This window comes from Phodopus roborovskii, unplaced genomic scaffold, assembly GCF_943737965.1.
Source record: "Phodopus roborovskii unplaced genomic scaffold, PHOROB, whole genome shotgun sequence".
NCBI classification, from domain to species: Eukaryota; Metazoa; Chordata; class Mammalia; order Rodentia; family Cricetidae; genus Phodopus; species Phodopus roborovskii.
The window spans coordinates 39369660-39380748 of NW_026126433.1; positions in this window are offsets into that span (position 1 = coordinate 39369660).

The following is an 11089-nucleotide window of genomic DNA, read 5'->3' on the forward strand; positions in this document are numbered from 1 at the left end:
TTGGTGGTCCTGCTTGTGGTGAGATTCTTGTGTTGAAGTCTCCCACTCTAAGTGTGTGATGTTTTATGTGAGGTTTGAATTTCAGTAGCACTTCTTTTATGAATGTGGGTGCCTATGTATTTGGGGCATTGATGTTCAGAATTGAGACTTTGTGTTGATGGATTTCTCCTGAGATGAGTACAAAATGGCCGTCTTCATCTCTTTTGATTAATTTTGGTTTGTAGTCAAACTTGTTAGATATTAGGATAGCCACACCTGCTTGCTTCTTGGGTCCATTTGATTGGAAGATCTTTCCCCAACCCTTTACCTTGAGGTAATGTCTGTTTTTGAAGCTTAGATGCATTTCTTGTATGCAGCAGAAGGATGGATTCTGTCTTCGTATCCATTCTGTTAGCCTGTGTCTTTTTATAGGTGAGTTAAAACCGTTAATGTTGAGGGTGAGTAAGAACAATTGATTGTTGATGCTTGTTTGTTTTAGATTTGTTGTTGGCAGTTGTACTGTGAATATATTTGTCCTGCTTTACCCTTGGTTTCTGGTGTAGTGAAATTATCTGTTGCCTACATCTTTCTGGGCATAGTTACTTTCCTTGGGTTGGAGTTTTCCTTCCAATACTTTCTGTAGGGCGGGATTTGTAGATACGTATTGGGAAAATCTGGTTTTGTCATTAAATATCTTGTTTTCTCCATCTGTAGTGATTGAGAGTTTTGCCTCGGCTTGCATCTGTGGTCTCTCTCTTTTTTTGTTTTTCTTTTTTTTCTTCTTTTTTAAAATTATTTTATATAACCAAGTCCATTTAAATGAAAACAAACATTTATAGACAATATTTGGGAATTTGGGCGTAGTTCTTTCCAAACTACTTACTGCCGGTAAGGGCACTGTCATGGGGCATTCTAAGAAGATGCAGAAATGCTGGCTGTAGCCAGTAAGGCTGCTTTGTCCAGCTGTTTTGAATGTAGGATCACCTGGTATTCTGTTTCAGGTGGTCTGGCTTGATCAAACCACATTAGTCTGGAAGGAATCCACAGCTTTTCATTTTCTGTGGAAACAAAAATAGAAATCCTTTTCCCCAGCAACTTGTTCTTGAACTTAAATTTTGGGGTCAAAGCATTTTTTTCATTTAATTTATTATTTTACATGTTCCCTCTGCCTCCCTCCTTCCCTCCTTTCTTACCTCCCTCCCTCCTTCCCTTTTACTTTCTCTGCCCTCTCACATGCACCCTAACAACCCTTCCCTCTTAATACTTGTATAACATCTATCCAGGACTTTCTGGCCTTGAGGGTTTCCATGGAGAAATCAGGTGTAATTTTGATAGGTCTGCCTTTTTTTTGTTACCTGGCCTTTTTCCTTCACTGCTCTTAATATTCTTTCTTTATTCTGTATGCTAGGTGTTTTGATTATTATATGTCGAGGGGCCTTTTTTTCTTTGGTCCAGCTTATTTGGTGTTTGTTATGCTTCTTGTATTTTCATGGGCATGTCCTTTTTCAGATTGGGAAAGTTTTCCTTGATGATTTTGTTGAATATGTTTTTGCCACCTTTGAGGTGGGCTTCCTCACCTTCTTCTATGCCTATTATTCTTAGGTTTGGCCTTTTCACGGTGTCCCACATTTCCTGGATATTTTGTGTTAAGGCTTTGTTTGATTTAAGATTTTCTTTGGTCGATAAATCTATTTCCTCTAATTTATCTTCTGTACCCGAGATTCTCTCTTCCATCTCTTGAATTCTGTTGGTTATGCTTGTGTCTGTTGTTCCCGATCGTTTGCCCGGTTTTTCTATTTCCAGCATTCCTTCGGTTGTGTTGTCTTTTATTTCTCTATTTTAGTTTTCAAGTCTTGAACCATTTCCTTTACCTGCTTAATTGTTTTTTCTTGGCTTTCTTTACTTACCTTAAGGGATTTTTTCTTTTGTTCCACTTTTTTGTTTGTTTTTTTCTCCCCTTTCTTTCTTTCTTTCTTTCTTTCTTTCTTTCTTTCTTTCTTTCTTTCTTTCTAACAGATCTTGCCTCAAGTTTATTTGTAAAAACAGCATAGGGCACAGGTCATTTTCAAATAGTGTGTAGATGTGTCACACCAGTCCATCTGTCTTCACAGTGGCAGAAACCTTTTCTATGGGGCCTTGGCACCTTTGGGAGCCTGAGCTGGAGCTGCAGCCTGGGCCTTAGATGGAGCCAAGGCCTCTGCCTTGGTTTGAACCTTGGGCTTTGGTTGGCAGAGCCTATGACCCTTGGCCATGTAGTTTCTAATCTTCTTGTCAAGCTTGCGGTGAGTGATGAAATCCAGACAGCTAAGTTTGCAGTCAGGACCCTTTGGCATCTTGGGTTTTACCACCTTGGGCTTTACAAGAGCCTTGATGGCCCTCTGCGTGTGCACTCATTGCCTTTGTGTTGTTTGCCTGCATTTTCTTCAGGCCTTTCATGGTGTGTTTCTTGGCAAAGTGCATGTTCCTCAGGAACTTGGGGTCAACCCCCTTAAGAGATTCGTAATTTTGTGATCGGTTGTGTGTGGTATGGTTCTTGGACTTGGCCATGTGTGAACAGTATCTGGCGGCACCCCTTTTCTCCCATTTCTTTAAAGGATTTTCTCACATCTTCTTTGAGGGCCTCTATCTTTTTTATGATGGCAATTTTTAAGTTGTTCCCTTCTGCTTCATCTGCTTTGTTGTTATGTTCCAGTCTAGTTGGTGTAGATTCCCTAGATTCTGGTGGTGTCATACTTGTCTTTCTGTTGTTAGGTGTTTTCTTGTATTGCTGTCTGCCTATAGCTTCTTCCAATAGGTGTTGGTTGGGTCTCTCCCTCTTTCTATGGTATTTCCCTGGTGGGCTTAAGTGGGTCAGAGGTTAGTAGACTGTAGCTCTGGGTGGTCCAAAGTCTCTAGGAGGTCTCTCCACAGGCAGGGACCCAGGGATGGGGTCAGTGATCAGGCTCCAGCAGAAGACTGGCGATGGGGGTCAAAGATCCCAAAGGAACATCCCAATATCAGGATGTTCCTTGTGTGTGTGGGCAGATCTAGCCTGGGCCTGGCACTCTCCAGCTGAGGCCTCTTTAGCACAGTCCCTGTGATGGGGGTCAAGGATCCTGCTGGCAAGAACTCAGAGTCATCCTGCAGAGATAGGCAGATCTCTGGGAGGGGCCCAGAACTCCAGTAGAGGACCTGTGGTGGGGGTCAGAGCCCAGGCAGGTGGAAATTCCTGGTGGTTGGGAGTGGATAGGCAGGACTGGAAGGTGTTTGGGTTGTTGGCTCCACCCTCTCTCCCAGTGCTCAACCAGAGTTGTAGGACAGTGGGCATGGTAGGGCACAGTTTAGGGGGAGGGCAGGCTCTCGGTGGAGGTTGGTGGGTGTATATCAGAGCTCCAAGAGCACTCTCCATGGGGACAGGACACAGATGCAGGGGGATCCAGGGTCAACGTTGGGAACTCCCGGGCAAGGGTGTAGGGGAGAGTCCACTTGAAGTGGTCTCAGACTCACCTCTAGCCAAGGCCTGGTGATAGGGGACAAAGGCTGGGCTGATACTCCTCCTCTTCTTATTTTTTTTTTTTTTAAACTTGACACAATGTAGTACCAGGAAAGAGGGGATTTCTGTTGAAGTGCTGTTGTCAGATTGACCTGGAGGCAAGTCTCTTTCTTTCCCTCCCTTCTTCCCTCCCCCCTTCCTTTCTGTCTTTTGATTAATGATTGATGTGGGAAGGCCTTGCTCAATCTGAGTGGTGTCACTCTAGGGTTGATGGCTCTGGCTTGCATAAAAACAACCTTAACAAGTCATGGAGAGCAAGCCAGCAAGCGGCATTTCTCCACGGCCTCTGCTTTAGTTCCTGCTTCTAGTTCCTGCCTTGACTTCTCTCAGTGATGAATTATATTATAAAAAGTTGCTTTTGGTCTTGATATTTACCATAGCAACAGAAAGCAAAGGAAGACAGGTGTCATCTAATTGTTCTTTTGACTTGAATTGTTCTAAATATTGTTAATGCTGAACATTTTTTTTCTTTTTCAAATACCCATGAATGACATTTTAGGTGTTTGGAGAACAGCTTTCAGGTCCCTCACCATCTTTGTCATTGTTCTAGTGCTGTGATGAGACACCATGACCAAAGCAATTGTTATAAAAGAAACATTTAACTGGGGCTTGCTTATAGTTTGAGAGGGTTAGTGCATTATTATCATGCCAGGGAGCCCCCATGCTGGAGCAGTAGCTGAGAGCTTCATTCTGATTTGCAGTGTGTGTGTGTGTGTGTGTGTGTGTGTGTGTGTGTGTGTGTGTGTATGCGTGTGTGACAGAGAGAGAGAGAGACACAGACAGACTGGGTTCAGAATGGGCTTTGGAACCTCAAAGCCCACCTTCAGTGTCACATTTCCTCCAACAAGGCCACACCCCCTAATCCTTCCAAACCTTTCCAAGAATTCCACTTTCTGGTGACTAAGCATTCAGAGATAATGAGCCTCCTGTGCTTTCTTCAGACTGCTATTGTCTTCAGCTGTGCAGAAGCTATTTAGTTTGAGGCTGTCTCAATCTCCTATTTTTGTTTTTGTGTGTTGATTCAGAGTCATATATTTAAAATCATTTTCAGACCAACATCAATACAGTATATATATATATATATATATATATATATATATATATATATATATATACGAGATCTTATGTGGAAGTCTTAAATATACTCCGACTTTATTTTTATATGCAGTATGAGATGTGTCTTATTTTATTCTCCTGCATGTGGATATCCAAGTTTTCTGACACAATTTATTAGAAACAAAGTTCTTTTCTTGTATATTTTTTTTCATCTCCATTGGTGAACAACTTTTAATTTTCAGTGTGCAGCTCTTTTACAACATGGATGAAATCTATTCCTAACTATTTTAATTTTTAATGATACTATACATGGACTGTTTTCTTTTTCAGAAAGTTCATTGTGAGTTTACAGAAACACTTATAGCTTTGTATGTTGATTTTATATTATGAAATTTATTAAACTTGTTCTATCAGCTCTAAAGAGTTGTTTCTTTTTTCGATTGTGGGATTTTTAGTGTTTTCTCTATGTATGTTCATGCCATTTGAGAACAGAGTTAAATTGACTTCCTCCTTTCCCAGTTTGATGCCTTTTATTTCTTTCTCTTGATGAAACTTCTAGTATTATAATGTATAAAGAAGTAGAGAGAAAGGACCCCTTGCTTTACACCCAGTATTACATAAAATCAGATATGAACTTTTCTGTGATGAAGAATTTCTGTACTTAATTTGTTGAGAATTTCAAATGTGAAAAGATGTTCAACATGTTGCATGCTTTCTTTTCTGAATCTCTTGAGAGGACCACAAAGCTTTATATCCTGCATTTTGTTAATGTGGTCTGTCACATTTTTCAAGTTGTGTCCTTGAGTCTCAGAGATGAATCTCACTTGTCAGGGAGTGCAAACCTTTAATTGTGTTGTATGCATTGGTTTGTAAGCACTTTGTTGAGGATTTGTGCATCTCTGCTTCTCAGAGATACTAACCTTTAATTTTCACTTCTTACACAGCCCATGCCTGGCTTTGCTATACTATTTCTATAAAATGATGTAGGGAGCATTGACTGAAAGTTTTTGAATAGTTTAAGAGGGATTGGCATTTGCTATTTAAATATTTCATAGAATATACCATGAAGTCATTATTTTCTAAGCTTTTTTTCTTTTTTTTAAGCTAGTGCTGGGAGGGTTTTAGTTATGAAAGTAATCATTTTAGTCCTTAATCAATCATTTAGCTTTTAAAAACTTATTCAAGACTTAGTTTTTGTTGTTGGTATTCTTTAAAATAATCTTTTGTAATATTTATTTTGTCATATAATTAAAATATTTTTGATAATTTCATATGAGTACTGAATTTGAATATTTTTCTTCTCCCTCTCTTCCTTTCCAACTCTTCCTGTGTACACACAGCTCCCTCTCAAATTCATTTCTGCATATTTATTATTGCTTCATATATCACATAATTCTGTTATACATCCATACATATTTAAACACAGGAAGCTGAGACCATTTAATGTCACTCATATATATATGTGTTTAAGACTAACTCCTTGGCATTAGAAAACAAATGAGGGGGCTTGGCCCTGGCAAAGGCTAACTCTCCCTGTCTCCATAGTCATTGACTATCGGGCTCTTGATCCAGGGATAGGCATGTTGACTGGTGTTGGCATTGTTTAGACCTTGTTTAGAATGCAATATTGTCGAGACTTCATGGGTCCAGCTACCCTGTCATATATAGAAAACATTATCTTATAGCTGATGTTCTGGTCTTCTTTCTCTTATAATCTTTCCATCACTTCTTCTACAATGCTCCCTGGATTTATAATGTAGGGTATGTATTATGGCTGGGTACTTCATGGTCAGTCAGTTGCTTTTTACATTTTGGCGGGTTGTGCGTTTCTGTATTGGTTTTTGTTTGATGCAAAATTAAGTTTTTTGATGATTGGTATATAATTTTATTTCACAGTGGTTATATGATCTTGTACATTATTTTTCAAGGCATGGCTTCTCTATGCAACAGAGCCCTGGCTGTTCTGTAACTTACTCAGTAGACCAAGCTGGTCTTGAACTCATAGAAATCCACCTGCCTCTTGTCTCCCAAGTGCTGGGATTAAGGGGTTATGTCACCACTGCCTGGCTAATCTTGTATGTTTTTATTGTATCAATTTTAATGACCATTTGTACTTACAATTTTATTTATTTGATTCTGATGTCTTTACAACTTCATAGTACTTTTTCTTCTTTAAAATTAAATTTATTTCTTTATTTATTTTACACCCCAACCACAGTTTCTCTTCCCTCCTCTCCTTCCATTCCTTCACCCAACTCCCTGTGTGGCACTCTCCCCCCCCCAATCTATTCCTCTTCTCTTTCCATTCAGAAAGGATCAGGCCTCCCATGGGTATCCACAAAGCATGGCATATCTGATTGCAGTAGGACTAAGTTCCTCCCCTTGTATTAAGGTTGGGCAAGGTGACCCAGTATGAGGACTAGGTTTCCAAAAGTAGGCTAAAGCATTAAGGTCCCTGCTCTTTAGGAGTTCTGCAAGTTGACCAAGCTATACAACTGTCACACATATGTAGAGGACCTAGATTGGTCCTAAATAGGTTCCCTATCAGGTCAGATGCAGTTAGTTCCTAAGAATCCAGATTAGCTGTTACTGTGGGTTCCCTTGTAATGTCCTTGACTTTTTGGCTTCTAAAATCCTTTCCTCCTCTCTTCAGAAGGATTCTCTGAGTTAGGCTCAGTTCTTGGCTGTGGGTCTGCATTTATTATCCATTTCTTTCAGTTATTGGATGAAAGCTCTTTGAGGACAATTGGTATAGTCACTATGAGGATTGAATTATCAATTTTGTTCATTTGTTTCATTATTTTTGTAGGTTTTCTAGTCTATTCCATTTGTTTCTTTTTTCTTATTTTGATAACTTTGAGCTTAATTTGTGCTTTCATTTGTAGTTCTTTAAAATATAACTAGGTTATTTATCAAGGGTCTTTTAATTTTCTTTATGTAAACCTGTACCAGCATACGCTTTTCTAATCTTCTTTTAAAAATTCTTCTGCTGCATCTCATAAGTTCTGGTAGATTGTTCTCCTTTTTTATTTGTCTTGAGATATTTTTAAAGATTGATTTTTATTCGTGTGTGTGTGTGTGTGTGTGTGTGTGTGTGTGTGTGTGTGTATAAGTAACTAGGGAGGCTAAGATAGGGTGTCAGATTTCCTGGAACTGGAGTGACAAGTGGTTGTGACCTGCCTGATATGGGTGCTGGGAAATAACCTGGCTCATCAAAAAGAGCAGTCTATGTTCCTAACACTTGAGTCATCTCTCCAGCCTGTCTTAGAATATTTTTAAATGTTTTTTTTTTTGTTAACCTTAGTTTTTATTCTTTGAGCCATTGGTTGGCTATAAAGGTGGTGTTTAATTTCCCTGTTTGTTAATTTCCTAGTTTTCCTTTTATCATTGATATTTAGTTTGTTTTGTTGTGGTAAGGAAAATCATTTAACATGATCTAAATCATTTAGAATATGTTTAAGCTTCTTTCATGACTTAGTGTTTTTTTCTATCTTTTGCACTGGAAAAGAATGTGAATCTTGCTGCTATTTGAGAGAATGTTCTGCATGTTTATTCTATTTGATTTAATATGTAGTTCTAGTCTCTTGTCTCTTATTGACTTTTGGTCCAGTGTTCAACTTGGATACAATTATTAAATTGTTGTGTTCCTTCCTTCAGTTATGTGAGAATTTGTTATATGTATGTAGATGCTCCATGTTGGGTAGATAAATATTAGTGATTAGTATATCCCTCTTGATTCAGTGAGCTCCTTTTTCTCTTGTGATAATTTCATGTGAAACCTTTTATGTCTTCAGGGCCTTATTCCCTTCTAGTAACCATATATCTTTTAGTTTTAGCTTATGGATATTTTGAAGTCTAAAGTGTCTATTACAGGCATCATGGTGTCAGTTGTTTTTACTTCTGTCCTGTGCCTTTTGATTTTGTATTGTAATATGATCATCTTCTTTTCTATTTTTCTGTTCCTTTACTCCTTCCATACTCTTTTACTTGCTTCATTTGTAATTTGATAGATTTTTAAAAATAATTATATGCTTCAACTCCTGAAGGAATAGGCTGATAACGAATGCCCTTTATCTGAAATTTATAAGAAGAAACAGACAATCAGGAAGATCTTGGAACTTAAGTGTATAGTGATGGGTGATTTTTAGAACCTGCCTCTTTTTGTGAAGTGCAAATGACTTGGCACCATCTTCCTAGGATGATAAGTTTCATTTTCTTAGCCTTACAGATGCAGAATAATAGGTGGATGAGTGCTGATGGGGTTAGGACTTTGTATTTCTTCATATTTCTTATTTCTATCACAATTCATATCTTTTTATACTGTTCATCTATTAATAAATCACTGTGTCTATAAGCATTTTAATACCTTTGTGTTTTTAACTTTTATGCTAGAGTTAAAAGTTGTTTTCTCATGACTTTTATCATAATAGAATATTCTGAATTTGACTTTATTTTTATTTTTACAGCATATTTTATCAGTTTTTACTTTGGCAATTAGTGTTATTTCATTTCTAGTTGAAGAATCCACTTCAGCATTTATTTTAAGGCAAGCCTAATGGTGATGAACTCCTATGGCTTTGTTTACCCAGTGAAAGGTTTATCTTTCTGTACGAATGACATGATAGAACTCTTGGTTGGCAGGGTTTTCTTCTGTCCCTAGGCAACTTGACTGCCTTATTCCATCCCTCTTTGTGTACAGGTTTCGATGGTTAAACCCACTGATAGCATTTTGGACGTTCTCTTGTATGTAAATGAGTTGCTTTTCATTGTGTATTTCCAGAATTCTCTGCTATTCCAGATTTTTCAACAGGAGACACTTTAATATCAGAGATAACTTTGAGGAAGTCGAGCTTGAGTGGAACATGATAGCACACTGTTGCTTGGGCTATTTAAAAAAAATCTGGGCAGGAAATTCTTAGAGTCATCCCTTAGAGTAACTGTTAATATCAGAGTCCATTCCCTCTTTCCCCAAATAAATCTGTGGTCACTATGTTAAAAAAATTATGTAAAAAAATTAAAAAGTAAATTTCTGTAGGCCCACTGTTTCACAGACAAAGATTCCTTTCTGAGGTATACCTGTATCTTGTTTCCAGTAATGATGAGTTCTTTTCTGTCTAACCTATCACAGTGCAGTGGTACAAAGAAGCAACCTCATGGTTCTCTTGTCTAGATTCTCTTGCTGGTTCAAGGGGCACAGAGAAATGAGCACTTGATGTAACCCTCTATGGACAGTGTTGCTTGCTATTTGTGTTTCCTGTTGCTTTTTATTTGTGTTTCTTTTCCATCATTTGTATGAGATACTCTGGACATGGTTATTCTGCAGTAGAAGCTCTCATTACTGCTTCTGGTTTACTGAATTCACATGTGGTAAGTCGTGCCCCAAACCAAATTTTCTTTCCTTTTACTTTGCAAGTATGTAACAAGATCTCATGTAGCCCAGGATAAACATCAACTTTCTACATAGCTGATGGTGTCCTTGAACTCCTGGTCCTTTTGCCTCCCTCTCAGAAGTTCTGTGTTTACATACATGCAGCACCATGTCCTTCTCAAATTCTGAAATTTTTGACAGTTTATTATCTCTTGTCATCTATATTCCCAGAAGATGTGTCAAGCCACAAATATGACAGCAATAATTGATACCTACCGACTGTTTTCTTGCCCAATAAAAACATTGCAGTTTTATGGCTGAGACAGACCAAGCCACATCCCAGGGATGATATTGTCTGCTGGATAGGCAGAATCCAGATATAGAAATCAGAGACTTGGTACAGGCACTTAAAAGTGTACTTGTGAAAATTGTAGAAGGAATGGAGCTAAGTGGATCAATCACAGTGCCTCCAAATATAGTGGTGGGCTATTTGTGAATGATCTTCTTCATTGAAATGCAGGGCACATACTGCTGTCTTTTAAAAATGAGTGTGTGTGTGTGTGTGTGTGTGTGTGCCTGAACACATATGGGAGTGTGTGTAATGGCCCTGTGAAGATATCAGGTGTTGTCTTTGATTTCTTATCACTTTACTGCCTTGATACAAAATCTGCCACTAATTTCAGAGCTAGATGTGTTTGGTTAGGCTGGCTGGCCCATGAACTACAATGATTCTCATGTCTCTTCTCTTCCAACTTTTGGTTATAGATGTGCATGATCACCCCTCACTTTTGTGTAGATGCTGAGGAACCAACTCAGGTGCTCATGCTTGCATAGCAACTATTCCCACAGAGCCGTTTCCCCATTCCACTAGCACTATCTTCATGAGATATGTTACTGTCTGTGTCTTTGAGATTCAGAACAATGGATGCATGAATGCTAAAAGTGTTAGAAAGTTAGAACTTGAAGAGCAGAGGGAAAACTCAACTAAGGCATAGATCTAGGGACACAGAGTCAAAGTCAGAGAGAGAACATTCAAGAAGACCAAGCTCTGGAAAAGGGAAAGGAGGCTGAGAAGCTTACTGTGTTTATGTGTCATATTTTCACCATCTATTCATCAGTGGATGAACATCTAGACAGCTTCCATTTCCTAGCAC